Source organism: Anomaloglossus baeobatrachus, unplaced genomic scaffold, assembly GCF_048569485.1.
Source record: "Anomaloglossus baeobatrachus isolate aAnoBae1 unplaced genomic scaffold, aAnoBae1.hap1 Scaffold_944, whole genome shotgun sequence".
Classification (NCBI taxonomy): Eukaryota; Metazoa; Chordata; class Amphibia; order Anura; family Aromobatidae; genus Anomaloglossus; species Anomaloglossus baeobatrachus.
The window spans coordinates 25,464-43,546 of NW_027445343.1; the positions used below are offsets into that span (position 1 = coordinate 25,464).

Here is an 18,083-nt window from a genome sequence, read left to right on the forward strand (position 1 = left end):
CTGACTTTCCGTCACTGCCACCCTTTGCCATCCTTACCCGTAGAAAGCCCTTTCATCATCCCCAAACCCTAATCTTTTCCCTTTCCTTCCCAGCCCCCAAACCCTGCCCTCTGTACCTTTCTCACCACCCGCTTCCCTTCTCCTGTCATCCCCCTACCACCCGGGAAAAAAAGAGATTGCCCCCTCCTTCCACTAGCCCACCCTCCCACCCAAAGAACAACTTCTTCTGCGCAGCTTGTTTTCTAGGCAGCAGCGCTATTGTGATGTCATCGGGGGGCATTGTGACAAGCCGCCAGTGTTCCGTCTCTTCATGTTGTGCACAGTTCAAACGGAAAATACATCAACAGGCAGACTACAGAAAAGCTTACTATCAAAGGTTAGAGGGGGGCTTTCTCAGAGGGCTTTTTACAGTTTTTCTATTCCCAATTAGCCGTTTAAGTGTACTTATTGAAAGTAGTAATTCTTTCATAGGCCGCCCTTTCTTAGTATTTGACGTTCCTTATATTGCGGTATGAGGCTTCGCAGTAGGTTGCAAACATTCATCACCCATGACTGTCCCCAATTGAGCTCAGAAGCTCAATGTCTATCATGACCTCTCTTTTAGAATGTCCAAGAGCAAGCAAACTATTCCTCCAGGAGAGGGCGCCAACAGACTACTAAAGAGATCATCATTACTCAAAGAAAACCCCAAAAACCAATGCATGATAGGAATAAACAGGTAACTTTCTTTGGAGTGGAAGCGGAGAGATCGCACCAGATGCCAATTCTAGATGTTATCACACCTGTGGTCACTGCAGCAGCAGGTGAATCCACTTTGTCCAAAAGGGATCTATTCCATTCAATTGCAAATGATCTAGATAAGACAGAGAACTGCAGCACGGGGACATAGCCGAGTTGGTCAGGTTGAGTGGTGATGAGTTTGCTATTTGGATGAATAAAGAAAGTCAAAAGTGTGAAAGATAAAAAACAAAAGGAGGAAGTGTGAAAAGTGAATGGGCCAAATTGAGGTGCATATGAAGACGTATGCTTTCTTCCAATTCATTAAATCGGGCTAATATGAATCAGGTGAATTGAGTTCTGCTTTTGGAAACTGGGTTAAGAAGGGGTGCACCGTTCCTGGAGGTACTGCAATACCAGGTCAATGCGTGGAGTGGACAGAGCAAGCTCTTTTTCCATCTCCCTGTTCTAAAAATCCATTTAATATATGGTCCCCAGATAGGGGACGTATCAGATATTAAACTGATAAGAACAGATACTACACTTGATCTTAGCCAAAAGGCCGAGAAGCGATAACCAGAATTGGTTTGGGCCTCGAGTGGCACCCTGGCCTATGCCGGACACATCTTAGGGAGAGAGAGCGAGAGGGAGACAAACCCACGCCTACACAAGACATTTTGTCACCCAAGCCAACCCTTGAAAAGGCTGCTTTGCAGAGCCAAAACAAGAAGAATGGTGCGTTTTGCAGCCGCCGCCCACTGCAATGAATCTGAATAACTCCTCCTTTAGGGCGCAAGCAACTCCCCTCCCCCTTGCAGTCTTTCCAATTCACGATACAAAAAGACGGACAGGACAGGTTGCCTGACTTTCCGTCACTGCCACCCTTTGCCATCCTTACCCGTAGAAAGCCCTTTCATCATCCCCAAACCCTAATCTTTTCCCTTTCCTTCCCAGCCCCCAAACCCTGCCCTCTGTACCTTTCTCACCACCCGCTTCCCTTCTCCTGTCATCCCCCTACCACCCGGGAAAAAAAGAGATTGCCCCCTCCTTCCACTAGCCCACCCTCCCACCCAAAGAACAACTTCTTCTGCGCAGCTTGTTTTCTAGGCAGCAGCGCTATTGTGATGTCATCGGGGGGCATTGTGACAAGCCGCCAGTGTTCCGTCTCTTCATGTTGTGCACAGTTCAAACGGAAAATACATCAACAGGCAGACTACAGAAAAGCTTACTATCAAAGGTTAGAGGGGGGCTTTCTCAGAGGGCTTTTTACAGTTTTTCTATTCCCAATTAGCCGTTTAAGTGTACTTATTGAAAGTAGTAATTCTTTCATAGGCCGCCCTTTCTTAGTATTTGACGTTCCTTATATTGCGGTATGAGGCTTCGCAGTAGGTTGCAAACATTCATCACCCATGACTGTCCCCAATTGAGCTCAGAAGCTCAATGTCTATCATGACCTCTCTTTTAGAATGTCCAAGAGCAAGCAAACTATTCCTCCAGGAGAGGGCGCCAACAGACTACTAAAGAGATCATCATTACTCAAAGAAAACCCCAAAAACCAATGCATGATAGGAATAAACAGGTAACTTTCTTTGGAGTGGAAGCGGAGAGATCGCACCAGATGCCAATTCTAGATGTTATCACACCTGTGGTCACTGCAGCAGCAGGTGAATCCACTTTGTCCAAAAGGGATCTATTCCATTCAATTGCAAATGATCTAGATAAGACAGAGAACTGCAGCACGGGGACATAGCCGAGTTGGTCAGGTTGAGTGGTGATGAGTTTGCTATTTGGATGAATAAAGAAAGTCAAAAGTGTGAAAGATAAAAAACAAAAGGAGGAAGTGTGAAAAGTGAATGGGCCAAATTGAGGTGCATATGAAGACGTATGCTTTCTTCCAATTCATTAAATCGGGCTAATATGAATCAGGTGAATTGAGTTCTGCTTTTGGAAACTGGGTTAAGAAGGGGTGCACCGTTCCTGGAGGTACTGCAATACCAGGTCAATGCGTGGAGTGGACAGAGCAAGCTCTTTTTCCATCTCCCTGTTCTAAAAATCCATTTAATATATGGTCCCCAGATAGGGGACGTATCAGATATTAAACTGATAAGAACAGATACTACACTTGATCTTAGCCAAAAGGCCGAGAAGCGATAACCAGAATTGGTTTGGGCCTCGAGTGGCACCCTGGCCTATGCCGGACACATCTTAGGGAGAGAGAGCGAGAGGGAGACAAACCCACGCCTACACAAGACATTTTGTCACCCAAGCCAACCCTTGAAAAGGCTGCTTTGCAGAGCCAAAACAAGAAGAATGGTGCGTTTTGCAGCCGCCGCCCACTGCAATGAATCTGAATAACTCCTCCTTTAGGGCGCAAGCAACTCCCCTCCCCCTTGCAGTCTTTCCAATTCACGATACAAAAAGACGGACAGGACAGGTTGCCTGACTTTCCGTCACTGCCACCCTTTGCCATCCTTACCCGTAGAAAGCCCTTTCATCATCCCCAAACCCTAATCTTTTCCCTTTCCTTCCCAGCCCCCAAACCCTGCCCTCTGTACCTTTCTCACCACCCGCTTCCCTTCTCCTGTCATCCCCCTACCACCCGGGAAAAAAAGAGATTGCCCCCTCCTTCCACTAGCCCACCCTCCCACCCAAAGAACAACTTCTTCTGCGCAGCTTGTTTTCTAGGCAGCAGCGCTATTGTGATGTCATCGGGGGGCATTGTGACAAGCCGCCAGTGTTCCGTCTCTTCATGTTGTGCACAGTTCAAACGGAAAATACATCAACAGGCAGACTACAGAAAAGCTTACTATCAAAGGTTAGAGGGGGGCTTTCTCAGAGGGCTTTTTACAGTTTTTCTATTCCCAATTAGCCGTTTAAGTGTACTTATTGAAAGTAGTAATTCTTTCATAGGCCGCCCTTTCTTAGTATTTGACGTTCCTTATATTGCGGTATGAGGCTTCGCAGTAGGTTGCAAACATTCATCACCCATGACTGTCCCCAATTGAGCTCAGAAGCTCAATGTCTATCATGACCTCTCTTTTAGAATGTCCAAGAGCAAGCAAACTATTCCTCCAGGAGAGGGCGCCAACAGACTACTAAAGAGATCATCATTACTCAAAGAAAACCCCAAAAACCAATGCATGATAGGAATAAACAGGTAACTTTCTTTGGAGTGGAAGCGGAGAGATCGCACCAGATGCCAATTCTAGATGTTATCACACCTGTGGTCACTGCAGCAGCAGGTGAATCCACTTTGTCCAAAAGGGATCTATTCCATTCAATTGCAAATGATCTAGATAAGACAGAGAACTGCAGCACGGGGACATAGCCGAGTTGGTCAGGTTGAGTGGTGATGAGTTTGCTATTTGGATGAATAAAGAAAGTCAAAAGTGTGAAAGATAAAAAACAAAAGGAGGAAGTGTGAAAAGTGAATGGGCCAAATTGAGGTGCATATGAAGACGTATGCTTTCTTCCAATTCATTAAATCGGGCTAATATGAATCAGGTGAATTGAGTTCTGCTTTTGGAAACTGGGTTAAGAAGGGGTGCACCGTTCCTGGAGGTACTGCAATACCAGGTCAATGCGTGGAGTGGACAGAGCAAGCTCTTTTTCCATCTCCCTGTTCTAAAAATCCATTTAATATATGGTCCCCAGATAGGGGACGTATCAGATATTAAACTGATAAGAACAGATACTACACTTGATCTTAGCCAAAAGGCCGAGAAGCGATAACCAGAATTGGTTTGGGCCTCGAGTGGCACCCTGGCCTATGCCGGACACATCTTAGGGAGAGAGAGCGAGAGGGAGACAAACCCACGCCTACACAAGACATTTTGTCACCCAAGCCAACCCTTGAAAAGGCTGCTTTGCAGAGCCAAAACAAGAAGAATGGTGCGTTTTGCAGCCGCCGCCCACTGCAATGAATCTGAATAACTCCTCCTTTAGGGCGCAAGCAACTCCCCTCCCCCTTGCAGTCTTTCCAATTCACGATACAAAAAGACGGACAGGACAGGTTGCCTGACTTTCCGTCACTGCCACCCTTTGCCATCCTTACCCGTAGAAAGCCCTTTCATCATCCCCAAACCCTAATCTTTTCCCTTTCCTTCCCAGCCCCCAAACCCTGCCCTCTGTACCTTTCTCACCACCCGCTTCCCTTCTCCTGTCATCCCCCTACCACCCGGGAAAAAAAGAGATTGCCCCCTCCTTCCACTAGCCCACCCTCCCACCCAAAGAACAACTTCTTCTGCGCAGCTTGTTTTCTAGGCAGCAGCGCTATTGTGATGTCATCGGGGGGCATTGTGACAAGCCGCCAGTGTTCCGTCTCTTCATGTTGTGCACAGTTCAAACGGAAAATACATCAACAGGCAGACTACAGAAAAGCTTACTATCAAAGGTTAGAGGGGGGCTTTCTCAGAGGGCTTTTTACAGTTTTTCTATTCCCAATTAGCCGTTTAAGTGTACTTATTGAAAGTAGTAATTCTTTCATAGGCCGCCCTTTCTTAGTATTTGACGTTCCTTATATTGCGGTATGAGGCTTCGCAGTAGGTTGCAAACATTCATCACCCATGACTGTCCCCAATTGAGCTCAGAAGCTCAATGTCTATCATGACCTCTCTTTTAGAATGTCCAAGAGCAAGCAAACTATTCCTCCAGGAGAGGGCGCCAACAGACTACTAAAGAGATCATCATTACTCAAAGAAAACCCCAAAAACCAATGCATGATAGGAATAAACAGGTAACTTTCTTTGGAGTGGAAGCGGAGAGATCGCACCAGATGCCAATTCTAGATGTTATCACACCTGTGGTCACTGCAGCAGCAGGTGAATCCACTTTGTCCAAAAGGGATCTATTCCATTCAATTGCAAATGATCTAGATAAGACAGAGAACTGCAGCACGGGGACATAGCCGAGTTGGTCAGGTTGAGTGGTGATGAGTTTGCTATTTGGATGAATAAAGAAAGTCAAAAGTGTGAAAGATAAAAAACAAAAGGAGGAAGTGTGAAAAGTGAATGGGCCAAATTGAGGTGCATATGAAGACGTATGCTTTCTTCCAATTCATTAAATCGGGCTAATATGAATCAGGTGAATTGAGTTCTGCTTTTGGAAACTGCGTTAAGAAGGGGTGCACCGTTCCTGGAGGTACTGCAATACCAGGTCAATGCGTGGAGTGGACAGAGCAAGCTCTTTTTCCATCTCCCTGTTCTAAAAATCCATTTAATATATGGTCCCCAGATAGGGGACGTATCAGATATTAAACTGATAAGAACAGATACTACACTTGATCTTAGCCAAAAGGCCGAGAAGCGATAACCAGAATTGGTTTGGGCCTCGAGTGGCACCCTGGCCTATGCCGGACACATCTTAGGGAGAGAGAGCGAGAGGGAGACAAACCCACGCCTACACAAGACATTTTGTCACCCAAGCCAACCCTTGAAAAGGCTGCTTTGCAGAGCCAAAACAAGAAGAATGGTGCGTTTTGCAGCCGCCGCCCACTGCAATGAATCTGAATAACTCCTCCTTTAGGGCGCAAGCAACTCCCCTCCCCCTTGCAGTCTTTCCAATTCACGATACAAAAAGACGGACAGGACAGGTTGCCTGACTTTCCGTCACTGCCACCCTTTGCCATCCTTACCCGTAGAAAGCCCTTTCATCATCCCCAAACCCTAATCTTTTCCCTTTCCTTCCCAGCCCCCAAACCCTGCCCTCTGTACCTTTCTCACCACCCGCTTCCCTTCTCCTGTCATCCCCCTACCACCCGGGAAAAAAAGAGATTGCCCCCTCCTTCCACTAGCCCACCCTCCCACCCAAAGAACAACTTCTTCTGCGCAGCTTGTTTTCTAGGCAGCAGCGCTATTGTGATGTCATCGGGGGGCATTGTGACAAGCCGCCAGTGTTCCGTCTCTTCATGTTGTGCACAGTTCAAACGGAAAATACATCAACAGGCAGACTACAGAAAAGCTTACTATCAAAGGTTAGAGGGGGGCTTTCTCAGAGGGCTTTTTACAGTTTTTCTATTCCCAATTAGCCGTTTAAGTGTACTTATTGAAAGTAGTAATTCTTTCATAGGCCGCCCTTTCTTAGTATTTGACGTTCCTTATATTGCGGTATGAGGCTTCGCAGTAGGTTGCAAACATTCATCACCCATGACTGTCCCCAATTGAGCTCAGAAGCTCAATGTCTATCATGACCTCTCTTTTAGAATGTCCAAGAGCAAGCAAACTATTCCTCCAGGAGAGGGCGCCAACAGACTACTAAAGAGATCATCATTACTCAAAGAAAACCCCAAAAACCAATGCATGATAGGAATAAACAGGTAACTTTCTTTGGAGTGGAAGCGGAGAGATCGCACCAGATGCCAATTCTAGATGTTATCACACCTGTGGTCACTGCAGCAGCAGGTGAATCCACTTTGTCCAAAAGGGATCTATTCCATTCAATTGCAAATGATCTAGATAAGACAGAGAACTGCAGCACGGGGACATAGCCGAGTTGGTCAGGTTGAGTGGTGATGAGTTTGCTATTTGGATGAATAAAGAAAGTCAAAAGTGTGAAAGATAAAAAACAAAAGGAGGAAGTGTGAAAAGTGAATGGGCCAAATTGAGGTGCATATGAAGACGTATGCTTTCTTCCAATTCATTAAATCGGGCTAATATGAATCAGGTGAATTGAGTTCTGCTTTTGGAAACTGGGTTAAGAAGGGGTGCACCGTTCCTGGAGGTACTGCAATACCAGGTCAATGCGTGGAGTGGACAGAGCAAGCTCTTTTTCCATCTCCCTGTTCTAAAAATCCATTTAATATATGGTCCCCAGATAGGGGACGTATCAGATATTAAACTGATAAGAACAGATACTACACTTGATCTTAGCCAAAAGGCCGAGAAGCGATAACCAGAATTGGTTTGGGCCTCGAGTGGCACCCTGGCCTATGCCGGACACATCTTAGGGAGAGAGAGCGAGAGGGAGACAAACCCACGCCTACACAAGACATTTTGTCACCCAAGCCAACCCTTGAAAAGGCTGCTTTGCAGAGCCAAAACAAGAAGAATGGTGCGTTTTGCAGCCGCCGCCCACTGCAATGAATCTGAATAACTCCTCCTTTAGGGCGCAAGCAACTCCCCTCCCCCTTGCAGTCTTTCCAATTCACGATACAAAAAGACGGACAGGACAGGTTGCCTGACTTTCCGTCACTGCCACCCTTTGCCATCCTTACCCGTAGAAAGCCCTTTCATCATCCCCAAACCCTAATCTTTTCCCTTTCCTTCCCAGCCCCCAAACCCTGCCCTCTGTACCTTTCTCACCACCCGCTTCCCTTCTCCTGTCATCCCCCTACCACCCGGGAAAAAAAGAGATTGCCCCCTCCTTCCACTAGCCCACCCTCCCACCCAAAGAACAACTTCTTCTGCGCAGCTTGTTTTCTAGGCAGCAGCGCTATTGTGATGTCATCGGGGGGCATTGTGACAAGCCGCCAGTGTTCCGTCTCTTCATGTTGTGCACAGTTCAAACGGAAAATACATCAACAGGCAGACTACAGAAAAGCTTACTATCAAAGGTTAGAGGGGGGCTTTCTCAGAGGGCTTTTTACAGTTTTTCTATTCCCAATTAGCCGTTTAAGTGTACTTATTGAAAGTAGTAATTCTTTCATAGGCCGCCCTTTCTTAGTATTTGACGTTCCTTATATTGCGGTATGAGGCTTCGCAGTAGGTTGCAAACATTCATCACCCATGACTGTCCCCAATTGAGCTCAGAAGCTCAATGTCTATCATGACCTCTCTTTTAGAATGTCCAAGAGCAAGCAAACTATTCCTCCAGGAGAGGGCGCCAACAGACTACTAAAGAGATCATCATTACTCAAAGAAAACCCCAAAAACCAATGCATGATAGGAATAAACAGGTAACTTTCTTTGGAGTGGAAGCGGAGAGATCGCACCAGATGCCAATTCTAGATGTTATCACACCTGTGGTCACTGCAGCAGCAGGTGAATCCACTTTGTCCAAAAGGGATCTATTCCATTCAATTGCAAATGATCTAGATAAGACAGAGAACTGCAGCACGGGGACATAGCCGAGTTGGTCAGGTTGAGTGGTGATGAGTTTGCTATTTGGATGAATAAAGAAAGTCAAAAGTGTGAAAGATAAAAAACAAAAGGAGGAAGTGTGAAAAGTGAATGGGCCAAATTGAGGTGCATATGAAGACGTATGCTTTCTTCCAATTCATTAAATCGGGCTAATATGAATCAGGTGAATTGAGTTCTGCTTTTGGAAACTGGGTTAAGAAGGGGTGCACCGTTCCTGGAGGTACTGCAATACCAGGTCAATGCGTGGAGTGGACAGAGCAAGCTCTTTTTCCATCTCCCTGTTCTAAAAATCCATTTAATATATGGTCCCCAGATAGGGGACGTATCAGATATTAAACTGATAAGAACAGATACTACACTTGATCTTAGCCAAAAGGCCGAGAAGCGATAACCAGAATTGGTTTGGGCCTCGAGTGGCACCCTGGCCTATGCCGGACACATCTTAGGGAGAGAGAGCGAGAGGGAGACAAACCCACGCCTACACAAGACATTTTGTCACCCAAGCCAACCCTTGAAAAGGCTGCTTTGCAGAGCCAAAACAAGAAGAATGGTGCGTTTTGCAGCCGCCGCCCACTGCAATGAATCTGAATAACTCCTCCTTTAGGGCGCAAGCAACTCCCCTCCCCCTTGCAGTCTTTCCAATTCACGATACAAAAAGACGGACAGGACAGGTTGCCTGACTTTCCGTCACTGCCACCCTTTGCCATCCTTACCCGTAGAAAGCCCTTTCATCATCCCCAAACCCTAATCTTTTCCCTTTCCTTCCCAGCCCCCAAACCCTGCCCTCTGTACCTTTCTCACCACCCGCTTCCCTTCTCCTGTCATCCCCCTACCACCCGGGAAAAAAAGAGATTGCCCCCTCCTTCCACTAGCCCACCCTCCCACCCAAAGAACAACTTCTTCTGCGCAGCTTGTTTTCTAGGCAGCAGCGCTATTGTGATGTCATCGGGGGGCATTGTGACAAGCCGCCAGTGTTCCGTCTCTTCATGTTGTGCACAGTTCAAACGGAAAATACATCAACAGGCAGACTACAGAAAAGCTTACTATCAAAGGTTAGAGGGGGGCTTTCTCAGAGGGCTTTTTACAGTTTTTCTATTCCCAATTAGCCGTTTAAGTGTACTTATTGAAAGTAGTAATTCTTTCATAGGCCGCCCTTTCTTAGTATTTGACGTTCCTTATATTGCGGTATGAGGCTTCGCAGTAGGTTGCAAACATTCATCACCCATGACTGTCCCCAATTGAGCTCAGAAGCTCAATGTCTATCATGACCTCTCTTTTAGAATGTCCAAGAGCAAGCAAACTATTCCTCCAGGAGAGGGCGCCAACAGACTACTAAAGAGATCATCATTACTCAAAGAAAACCCCAAAAACCAATGCATGATAGGAATAAACAGGTAACTTTCTTTGGAGTGGAAGCGGAGAGATCGCACCAGATGCCAATTCTAGATGTTATCACACCTGTGGTCACTGCAGCAGCAGGTGAATCCACTTTGTCCAAAAGGGATCTATTCCATTCAATTGCAAATGATCTAGATAAGACAGAGAACTGCAGCACGGGGACATAGCCGAGTTGGTCAGGTTGAGTGGTGATGAGTTTGCTATTTGGATGAATAAAGAAAGTCAAAAGTGTGAAAGATAAAAAACAAAAGGAGGAAGTGTGAAAAGTGAATGGGCCAAATTGAGGTGCATATGAAGACGTATGCTTTCTTCCAATTCATTAAATCGGGCTAATATGAATCAGGTGAATTGAGTTCTGCTTTTGGAAACTGGGTTAAGAAGGGGTGCACCGTTCCTGGAGGTACTGCAATACCAGGTCAATGCGTGGAGTGGACAGAGCAAGCTCTTTTTCCATCTCCCTGTTCTAAAAATCCATTTAATATATGGTCCCCAGATAGGGGACGTATCAGATATTAAACTGATAAGAACAGATACTACACTTGATCTTAGCCAAAAGGCCGAGAAGCGATAACCAGAATTGGTTTGGGCCTCGAGTGGCACCCTGGCCTATGCCGGACACATCTTAGGGAGAGAGAGCGAGAGGGAGACAAACCCACGCCTACACAAGACATTTTGTCACCCAAGCCAACCCTTGAAAAGGCTGCTTTGCAGAGCCAAAACAAGAAGAATGGTGCGTTTTGCAGCCGCCGCCCACTGCAATGAATCTGAATAACTCCTCCTTTAGGGCGCAAGCAACTCCCCTCCCCCTTGCAGTCTTTCCAATTCACGATACAAAAAGACGGACAGGACAGGTTGCCTGACTTTCCGTCACTGCCACCCTTTGCCATCCTTACCCGTAGAAAGCCCTTTCATCATCCCCAAACCCTAATCTTTTCCCTTTCCTTCCCAGCCCCCAAACCCTGCCCTCTGTACCTTTCTCACCACCCGCTTCCCTTCTCCTGTCATCCCCCTACCACCCGGGAAAAAAAGAGATTGCCCCCTCCTTCCACTAGCCCACCCTCCCACCCAAAGAACAACTTCTTCTGCGCAGCTTGTTTTCTAGGCAGCAGCGCTATTGTGATGTCATCGGGGGGCATTGTGACAAGCCGCCAGTGTTCCGTCTCTTCATGTTGTGCACAGTTCAAACGGAAAATACATCAACAGGCAGACTACAGAAAAGCTTACTATCAAAGGTTAGAGGGGGGCTTTCTCAGAGGGCTTTTTACAGTTTTTCTATTCCCAATTAGCCGTTTAAGTGTACTTATTGAAAGTAGTAATTCTTTCATAGGCCGCCCTTTCTTAGTATTTGACGTTCCTTATATTGCGGTATGAGGCTTCGCAGTAGGTTGCAAACATTCATCACCCATGACTGTCCCCAATTGAGCTCAGAAGCTCAATGTCTATCATGACCTCTCTTTTAGAATGTCCAAGAGCAAGCAAACTATTCCTCCAGGAGAGGGCGCCAACAGACTACTAAAGAGATCATCATTACTCAAAGAAAACCCCAAAAACCAATGCATGATAGGAATAAACAGGTAACTTTCTTTGGAGTGGAAGCGGAGAGATCGCACCAGATGCCAATTCTAGATGTTATCACACCTGTGGTCACTGCAGCAGCAGGTGAATCCACTTTGTCCAAAAGGGATCTATTCCATTCAATTGCAAATGATCTAGATAAGACAGAGAACTGCAGCACGGGGACATAGCCGAGTTGGTCAGGTTGAGTGGTGATGAGTTTGCTATTTGGATGAATAAAGAAAGTCAAAAGTGTGAAAGATAAAAAACAAAAGGAGGAAGTGTGAAAAGTGAATGGGCCAAATTGAGGTGCATATGAAGACGTATGCTTTCTTCCAATTCATTAAATCGGGCTAATATGAATCAGGTGAATTGAGTTCTGCTTTTGGAAACTGGGTTAAGAAGGGGTGCACCGTTCCTGGAGGTACTGCAATACCAGGTCAATGCGTGGAGTGGACAGAGCAAGCTCTTTTTCCATCTCCCTGTTCTAAAAATCCATTTAATATATGGTCCCCAGATAGGGGACGTATCAGATATTAAACTGATAAGAACAGATACTACACTTGATCTTAGCCAAAAGGCCGAGAAGCGATAACCAGAATTGGTTTGGGCCTCGAGTGGCACCCTGGCCTATGCCGGACACATCTTAGGGAGAGAGAGCGAGAGGGAGACAAACCCACGCCTACACAAGACATTTTGTCACCCAAGCCAACCCTTGAAAAGGCTGCTTTGCAGAGCCAAAACAAGAAGAATGGTGCGTTTTGCAGCCGCCGCCCACTGCAATGAATCTGAATAACTCCTCCTTTAGGGCGCAAGCAACTCCCCTCCCCCTTGCAGTCTTTCCAATTCACGATACAAAAAGACGGACAGGACAGGTTGCCTGACTTTCCGTCACTGCCACCCTTTGCCATCCTTACCCGTAGAAAGCCCTTTCATCATCCCCAAACCCTAATCTTTTCCCTTTCCTTCCCAGCCCCCAAACCCTGCCCTCTGTACCTTTCTCACCACCCGCTTCCCTTCTCCTGTCATCCCCCTACCACCCGGGAAAAAAAGAGATTGCCCCCTCCTTCCACTAGCCCACCCTCCCACCCAAAGAACAACTTCTTCTGCGCAGCTTGTTTTCTAGGCAGCAGCGCTATTGTGATGTCATCGGGGGGCATTGTGACAAGCCGCCAGTGTTCCGTCTCTTCATGTTGTGCACAGTTCAAACGGAAAATACATCAACAGGCAGACTACAGAAAAGCTTACTATCAAAGGTTAGAGGGGGGCTTTCTCAGAGGGCTTTTTACAGTTTTTCTATTCCCAATTAGCCGTTTAAGTGTACTTATTGAAAGTAGTAATTCTTTCATAGGCCGCCCTTTCTTAGTATTTGACGTTCCTTATATTGCGGTATGAGGCTTCGCAGTAGGTTGCAAACATTCATCACCCATGACTGTCCCCAATTGAGCTCAGAAGCTCAATGTCTATCATGACCTCTCTTTTAGAATGTCCAAGAGCAAGCAAACTATTCCTCCAGGAGAGGGCGCCAACAGACTACTAAAGAGATCATCATTACTCAAAGAAAACCCCAAAAACCAATGCATGATAGGAATAAACAGGTAACTTTCTTTGGAGTGGAAGCGGAGAGATCGCACCAGATGCCAATTCTAGATGTTATCACACCTGTGGTCACTGCAGCAGCAGGTGAATCCACTTTGTCCAAAAGGGATCTATTCCATTCAATTGCAAATGATCTAGATAAGACAGAGAACTGCAGCACGGGGACATAGCCGAGTTGGTCAGGTTGAGTGGTGATGAGTTTGCTATTTGGATGAATAAAGAAAGTCAAAAGTGTGAAAGATAAAAAACAAAAGGAGGAAGTGTGAAAAGTGAATGGGCCAAATTGAGGTGCATATGAAGACGTATGCTTTCTTCCAATTCATTAAATCGGGCTAATATGAATCAGGTGAATTGAGTTCTGCTTTTGGAAACTGGGTTAAGAAGGGGTGCACCGTTCCTGGAGGTACTGCAATACCAGGTCAATGCGTGGAGTGGACAGAGCAAGCTCTTTTTCCATCTCCCTGTTCTAAAAATCCATTTAATATATGGTCCCCAGATAGGGGACGTATCAGATATTAAACTGATAAGAACAGATACTACACTTGATCTTAGCCAAAAGGCCGAGAAGCGATAACCAGAATTGGTTTGGGCCTCGAGTGGCACCCTGGCCTATGCCGGACACATCTTAGGGAGAGAGAGCGAGAGGGAGACAAACCCACGCCTACACAAGACATTTTGTCACCCAAGCCAACCCTTGAAAAGGCTGCTTTGCAGAGCCAAAACAAGAAGAATGGTGCGTTTTGCAGCCGCCGCCCACTGCAATGAATCTGAATAACTCCTCCTTTAGGGCGCAAGCAACTCCCCTCCCCCTTGCAGTCTTTCCAATTCACGATACAAAAAGACGGACAGGACAGGTTGCCTGACTTTCCGTCACTGCCACCCTTTGCCATCCTTACCCGTAGAAAGCCCTTTCATCATCCCCAAACCCTAATCTTTTCCCTTTCCTTCCCAGCCCCCAAACCCTGCCCTCTGTACCTTTCTCACCACCCGCTTCCCTTCTCCTGTCATCCCCCTACCACCCGGGAAAAAAAGAGATTGCCCCCTCCTTCCACTAGCCCACCCTCCCACCCAAAGAACAACTTCTTCTGCGCAGCTTGTTTTCTAGGCAGCAGCGCTATTGTGATGTCATCGGGGGGCATTGTGACAAGCCGCCAGTGTTCCGTCTCTTCATGTTGTGCACAGTTCAAACGGAAAATACATCAACAGGCAGACTACAGAAAAGCTTACTATCAAAGGTTAGAGGGGGGCTTTCTCAGAGGGCTTTTTACAGTTTTTCTATTCCCAATTAGCCGTTTAAGTGTACTTATTGAAAGTAGTAATTCTTTCATAGGCCGCCCTTTCTTAGTATTTGACGTTCCTTATATTGCGGTATGAGGCTTCGCAGTAGGTTGCAAACATTCATCACCCATGACTGTCCCCAATTGAGCTCAGAAGCTCAATGTCTATCATGACCTCTCTTTTAGAATGTCCAAGAGCAAGCAAACTATTCCTCCAGGAGAGGGCGCCAACAGACTACTAAAGAGATCATCATTACTCAAAGAAAACCCCAAAAACCAATGCATGATAGGAATAAACAGGTAACTTTCTTTGGAGTGGAAGCGGAGAGATCGCACCAGATGCCAATTCTAGATGTTATCACACCTGTGGTCACTGCAGCAGCAGGTGAATCCACTTTGTCCAAAAGGGATCTATTCCATTCAATTGCAAATGATCTAGATAAGACAGAGAACTGCAGCACGGGGACATAGCCGAGTTGGTCAGGTTGAGTGGTGATGAGTTTGCTATTTGGATGAATAAAGAAAGTCAAAAGTGTGAAAGATAAAAAACAAAAGGAGGAAGTGTGAAAAGTGAATGGGCCAAATTGAGGTGCATATGAAGACGTATGCTTTCTTCCAATTCATTAAATCGGGCTAATATGAATCAGGTGAATTGAGTTCTGCTTTTGGAAACTGGGTTAAGAAGGGGTGCACCGTTCCTGGAGGTACTGCAATACCAGGTCAATGCGTGGAGTGGACAGAGCAAGCTCTTTTTCCATCTCCCTGTTCTAAAAATCCATTTAATATATGGTCCCCAGATAGGGGACGTATCAGATATTAAACTGATAAGAACAGATACTACACTTGATCTTAGCCAAAAGGCCGAGAAGCGATAACCAGAATTGGTTTGGGCCTCGAGTGGCACCCTGGCCTATGCCGGACACATCTTAGGGAGAGAGAGCGAGAGGGAGACAAACCCACGCCTACACAAGACATTTTGTCACCCAAGCCAACCCTTGAAAAGGCTGCTTTGCAGAGCCAAAACAAGAAGAATGGTGCGTTTTGCAGCCGCCGCCCACTGCAATGAATCTGAATAACTCCTCCTTTAGGGCGCAAGCAACTCCCCTCCCCCTTGCAGTCTTTCCAATTCACGATACAAAAAGACGGACAGGACAGGTTGCCTGACTTTCCGTCACTGCCACCCTTTGCCATCCTTACCCGTAGAAAGCCCTTTCATCATCCCCAAACCCTAATCTTTTCCCTTTCCTTCCCAGCCCCCAAACCCTGCCCTCTGTACCTTTCTCACCACCCGCTTCCCTTCTCCTGTCATCCCCCTACCACCCGGGAAAAAAAGAGATTGCCCCCTCCTTCCACTAGCCCACCCTCCCACCCAAAGAACAACTTCTTCTGCGCAGCTTGTTTTCTAGGCAGCAGCGCTATTGTGATGTCATCGGGGGGCATTGTGACAAGCCGCCAGTGTTCCGTCTCTTCATGTTGTGCACAGTTCAAACGGAAAATACATCAACAGGCAGACTACAGAAAAGCTTACTATCAAAGGTTAGAGGGGGGCTTTCTCAGAGGGCTTTTTACAGTTTTTCTATTCCCAATTAGCCGTTTAAGTGTACTTATTGAAAGTAGTAATTCTTTCATAGGCCGCCCTTTCTTAGTATTTGACGTTCCTTATATTGCGGTATGAGGCTTCGCAGTAGGTTGCAAACATTCATCACCCATGACTGTCCCCAATTGAGCTCAGAAGCTCAATGTCTATCATGACCTCTCTTTTAGAATGTCCAAGAGCAAGCAAACTATTCCTCCAGGAGAGGGCGCCAACAGACTACTAAAGAGATCATCATTACTCAAAGAAAACCCCAAAAACCAATGCATGATAGGAATAAACAGGTAACTTTCTTTGGAGTGGAAGCGGAGAGATCGCACCAGATGCCAATTCTAGATGTTATCACACCTGTGGTCACTGCAGCAGCAGGTGAATCCACTTTGTCCAAAAGGGATCTATTCCATTCAATTGCAAATGATCTAGATAAGACAGAGAACTGCAGCACGGGGACATAGCCGAGTTGGTCAGGTTGAGTGGTGATGAGTTTGCTATTTGGATGAATAAAGAAAGTCAAAAGTGTGAAAGATAAAAAACAAAAGGAGGAAGTGTGAAAAGTGAATGGGCCAAATTGAGGTGCATATGAAGACGTATGCTTTCTTCCAATTCATTAAATCGGGCTAATATGAATCAGGTGAATTGAGTTCTGCTTTTGGAAACTGGGTTAAGAAGGGGTGCACCGTTCCTGGAGGTACTGCAATACCAGGTCAATGCGTGGAGTGGACAGAGCAAGCTCTTTTTCCATCTCCCTGTTCTAAAAATCCATTTAATATATGGTCCCCAGATAGGGGACGTATCAGATATTAAACTGATAAGAACAGATACTACACTTGATCTTAGCCAAAAGGCCGAGAAGCGATAACCAGAATTGGTTTGGGCCTCGAGTGGCACCCTGGCCTATGCCGGACACATCTTAGGGAGAGAGAGCGAGAGGGAGACAAACCCACGCCTACACAAGACATTTTGTCACCCAAGCCAACCCTTGAAAAGGCTGCTTTGCAGAGCCAAAACAAGAAGAATGGTGCGTTTTGCAGCCGCCGCCCACTGCAATGAATCTGAATAACTCCTCCTTTAGGGCGCAAGCAACTCCCCTCCCCCTTGCAGTCTTTCCAATTCACGATACAAAAAGACGGACAGGACAGGTTGCCTGACTTTCCGTCACTGCCACCCTTTGCCATCCTTACCCGTAGAAAGCCCTTTCATCATCCCCAAACCCTAATCTTTTCCCTTTCCTTCCCAGCCCCCAAACCCTGCCCTCTGTACCTTTCTCACCACCCGCTTCCCTTCTCCTGTCATCCCCCTACCACCCGGGAAAAAAAGAGATTGCCCCCTCCTTCCACTAGCCCACCCTCCCACCCAAAGAACAACTTCTTCTGCGCAGCTTGTTTTCTAGGCAGCAGCGCTATTGTGATGTCATCGGGGGGCATTGTGACAAGCCGCCAGTGTTCCGTCTCTTCATGTTGTGCACAGTTCAAACGGAAAATACATCAACAGGCAGACTACAGAAAAGCTTACTATCAAAGGTTAGAGGGGGGCTTTCTCAGAGGGCTTTTTACAGTTTTTCTATTCCCAATTAGCCGTTTAAGTGTACTTATTGAAAGTAGTAATTCTTTCATAGGCCGCCCTTTCTTAGTATTTGACGTTCCTTATATTGCGGTATGAGGCTTCGCAGTAGGTTGCAAACATTCATCACCCATGACTGTCCCCAATTGAGCTCAGAAGCTCAATGTCTATCATGACCTCTCTTTTAGAATGTCCAAGAGCAAGCAAACTATTCCTCCAGGAGAGGGCGCCAACAGACTACTAAAGAGATCATCATTACTCAAAGAAAACCCCAAAAACCAATGCATGATAGGAATAAACAGGTAACTT

At 46.3% G+C, this 18,083-nt stretch overlaps 11 non-coding genes across 11 annotated transcripts; all 11 read right to left on the bottom strand.

The window, feature by feature from the left end:
• Nucleotides 1–1,100: 1,100 nt before the first annotated feature.
• LOC142289505 (U2 spliceosomal RNA) lies at nucleotides 1,101–1,291 on the bottom strand. The gene has a single exon (XR_012749981.1). It is a non-coding gene; the product is annotated as a U2 spliceosomal RNA (small nuclear RNA).
• Nucleotides 1,292–2,678: 1,387 nt separating this feature from the next.
• LOC142289506 (U2 spliceosomal RNA) lies at nucleotides 2,679–2,869 on the bottom strand. Its single transcript, XR_012749982.1, has one exon. It is a non-coding gene; the product is annotated as a U2 spliceosomal RNA (small nuclear RNA).
• A 1,387-nt stretch (nucleotides 2,870–4,256) lies between these two features.
• On the bottom strand, nucleotides 4,257–4,447 carry LOC142289508 (U2 spliceosomal RNA). The gene has a single exon (XR_012749984.1). It is a non-coding gene; the product is annotated as a U2 spliceosomal RNA (small nuclear RNA).
• A 1,387-nt stretch (nucleotides 4,448–5,834) lies between these two features.
• Nucleotides 5,835–6,025, bottom strand: LOC142289509 (U2 spliceosomal RNA). Its single transcript, XR_012749985.1, has one exon. It is a non-coding gene; the product is annotated as a U2 spliceosomal RNA (small nuclear RNA).
• A 1,387-nt stretch (nucleotides 6,026–7,412) lies between these two features.
• On the bottom strand, nucleotides 7,413–7,603 carry LOC142289510 (U2 spliceosomal RNA). The gene has a single exon (XR_012749986.1). It is a non-coding gene; the product is annotated as a U2 spliceosomal RNA (small nuclear RNA).
• A 1,387-nt stretch (nucleotides 7,604–8,990) lies between these two features.
• On the bottom strand, nucleotides 8,991–9,181 carry LOC142289511 (U2 spliceosomal RNA). Its single transcript, XR_012749987.1, has one exon. It is a non-coding gene; the product is annotated as a U2 spliceosomal RNA (small nuclear RNA).
• Nucleotides 9,182–10,568: 1,387 nt separating this feature from the next.
• Nucleotides 10,569–10,759, bottom strand: LOC142289512 (U2 spliceosomal RNA). The gene has a single exon (XR_012749988.1). It is a non-coding gene; the product is annotated as a U2 spliceosomal RNA (small nuclear RNA).
• Nucleotides 10,760–12,146: 1,387 nt separating this feature from the next.
• Nucleotides 12,147–12,337, bottom strand: LOC142289513 (U2 spliceosomal RNA). Its single transcript, XR_012749989.1, has one exon. It is a non-coding gene; the product is annotated as a U2 spliceosomal RNA (small nuclear RNA).
• Nucleotides 12,338–13,724: 1,387 nt separating this feature from the next.
• On the bottom strand, nucleotides 13,725–13,915 carry LOC142289514 (U2 spliceosomal RNA). Its single transcript, XR_012749990.1, has one exon. It is a non-coding gene; the product is annotated as a U2 spliceosomal RNA (small nuclear RNA).
• Nucleotides 13,916–15,302: 1,387 nt separating this feature from the next.
• LOC142289515 (U2 spliceosomal RNA) lies at nucleotides 15,303–15,493 on the bottom strand. The gene has a single exon (XR_012749991.1). It is a non-coding gene; the product is annotated as a U2 spliceosomal RNA (small nuclear RNA).
• A 1,387-nt stretch (nucleotides 15,494–16,880) lies between these two features.
• LOC142289516 (U2 spliceosomal RNA) lies at nucleotides 16,881–17,071 on the bottom strand. The gene has a single exon (XR_012749992.1). It is a non-coding gene; the product is annotated as a U2 spliceosomal RNA (small nuclear RNA).
• Nucleotides 17,072–18,083: the final 1,012 nt, after the last annotated feature.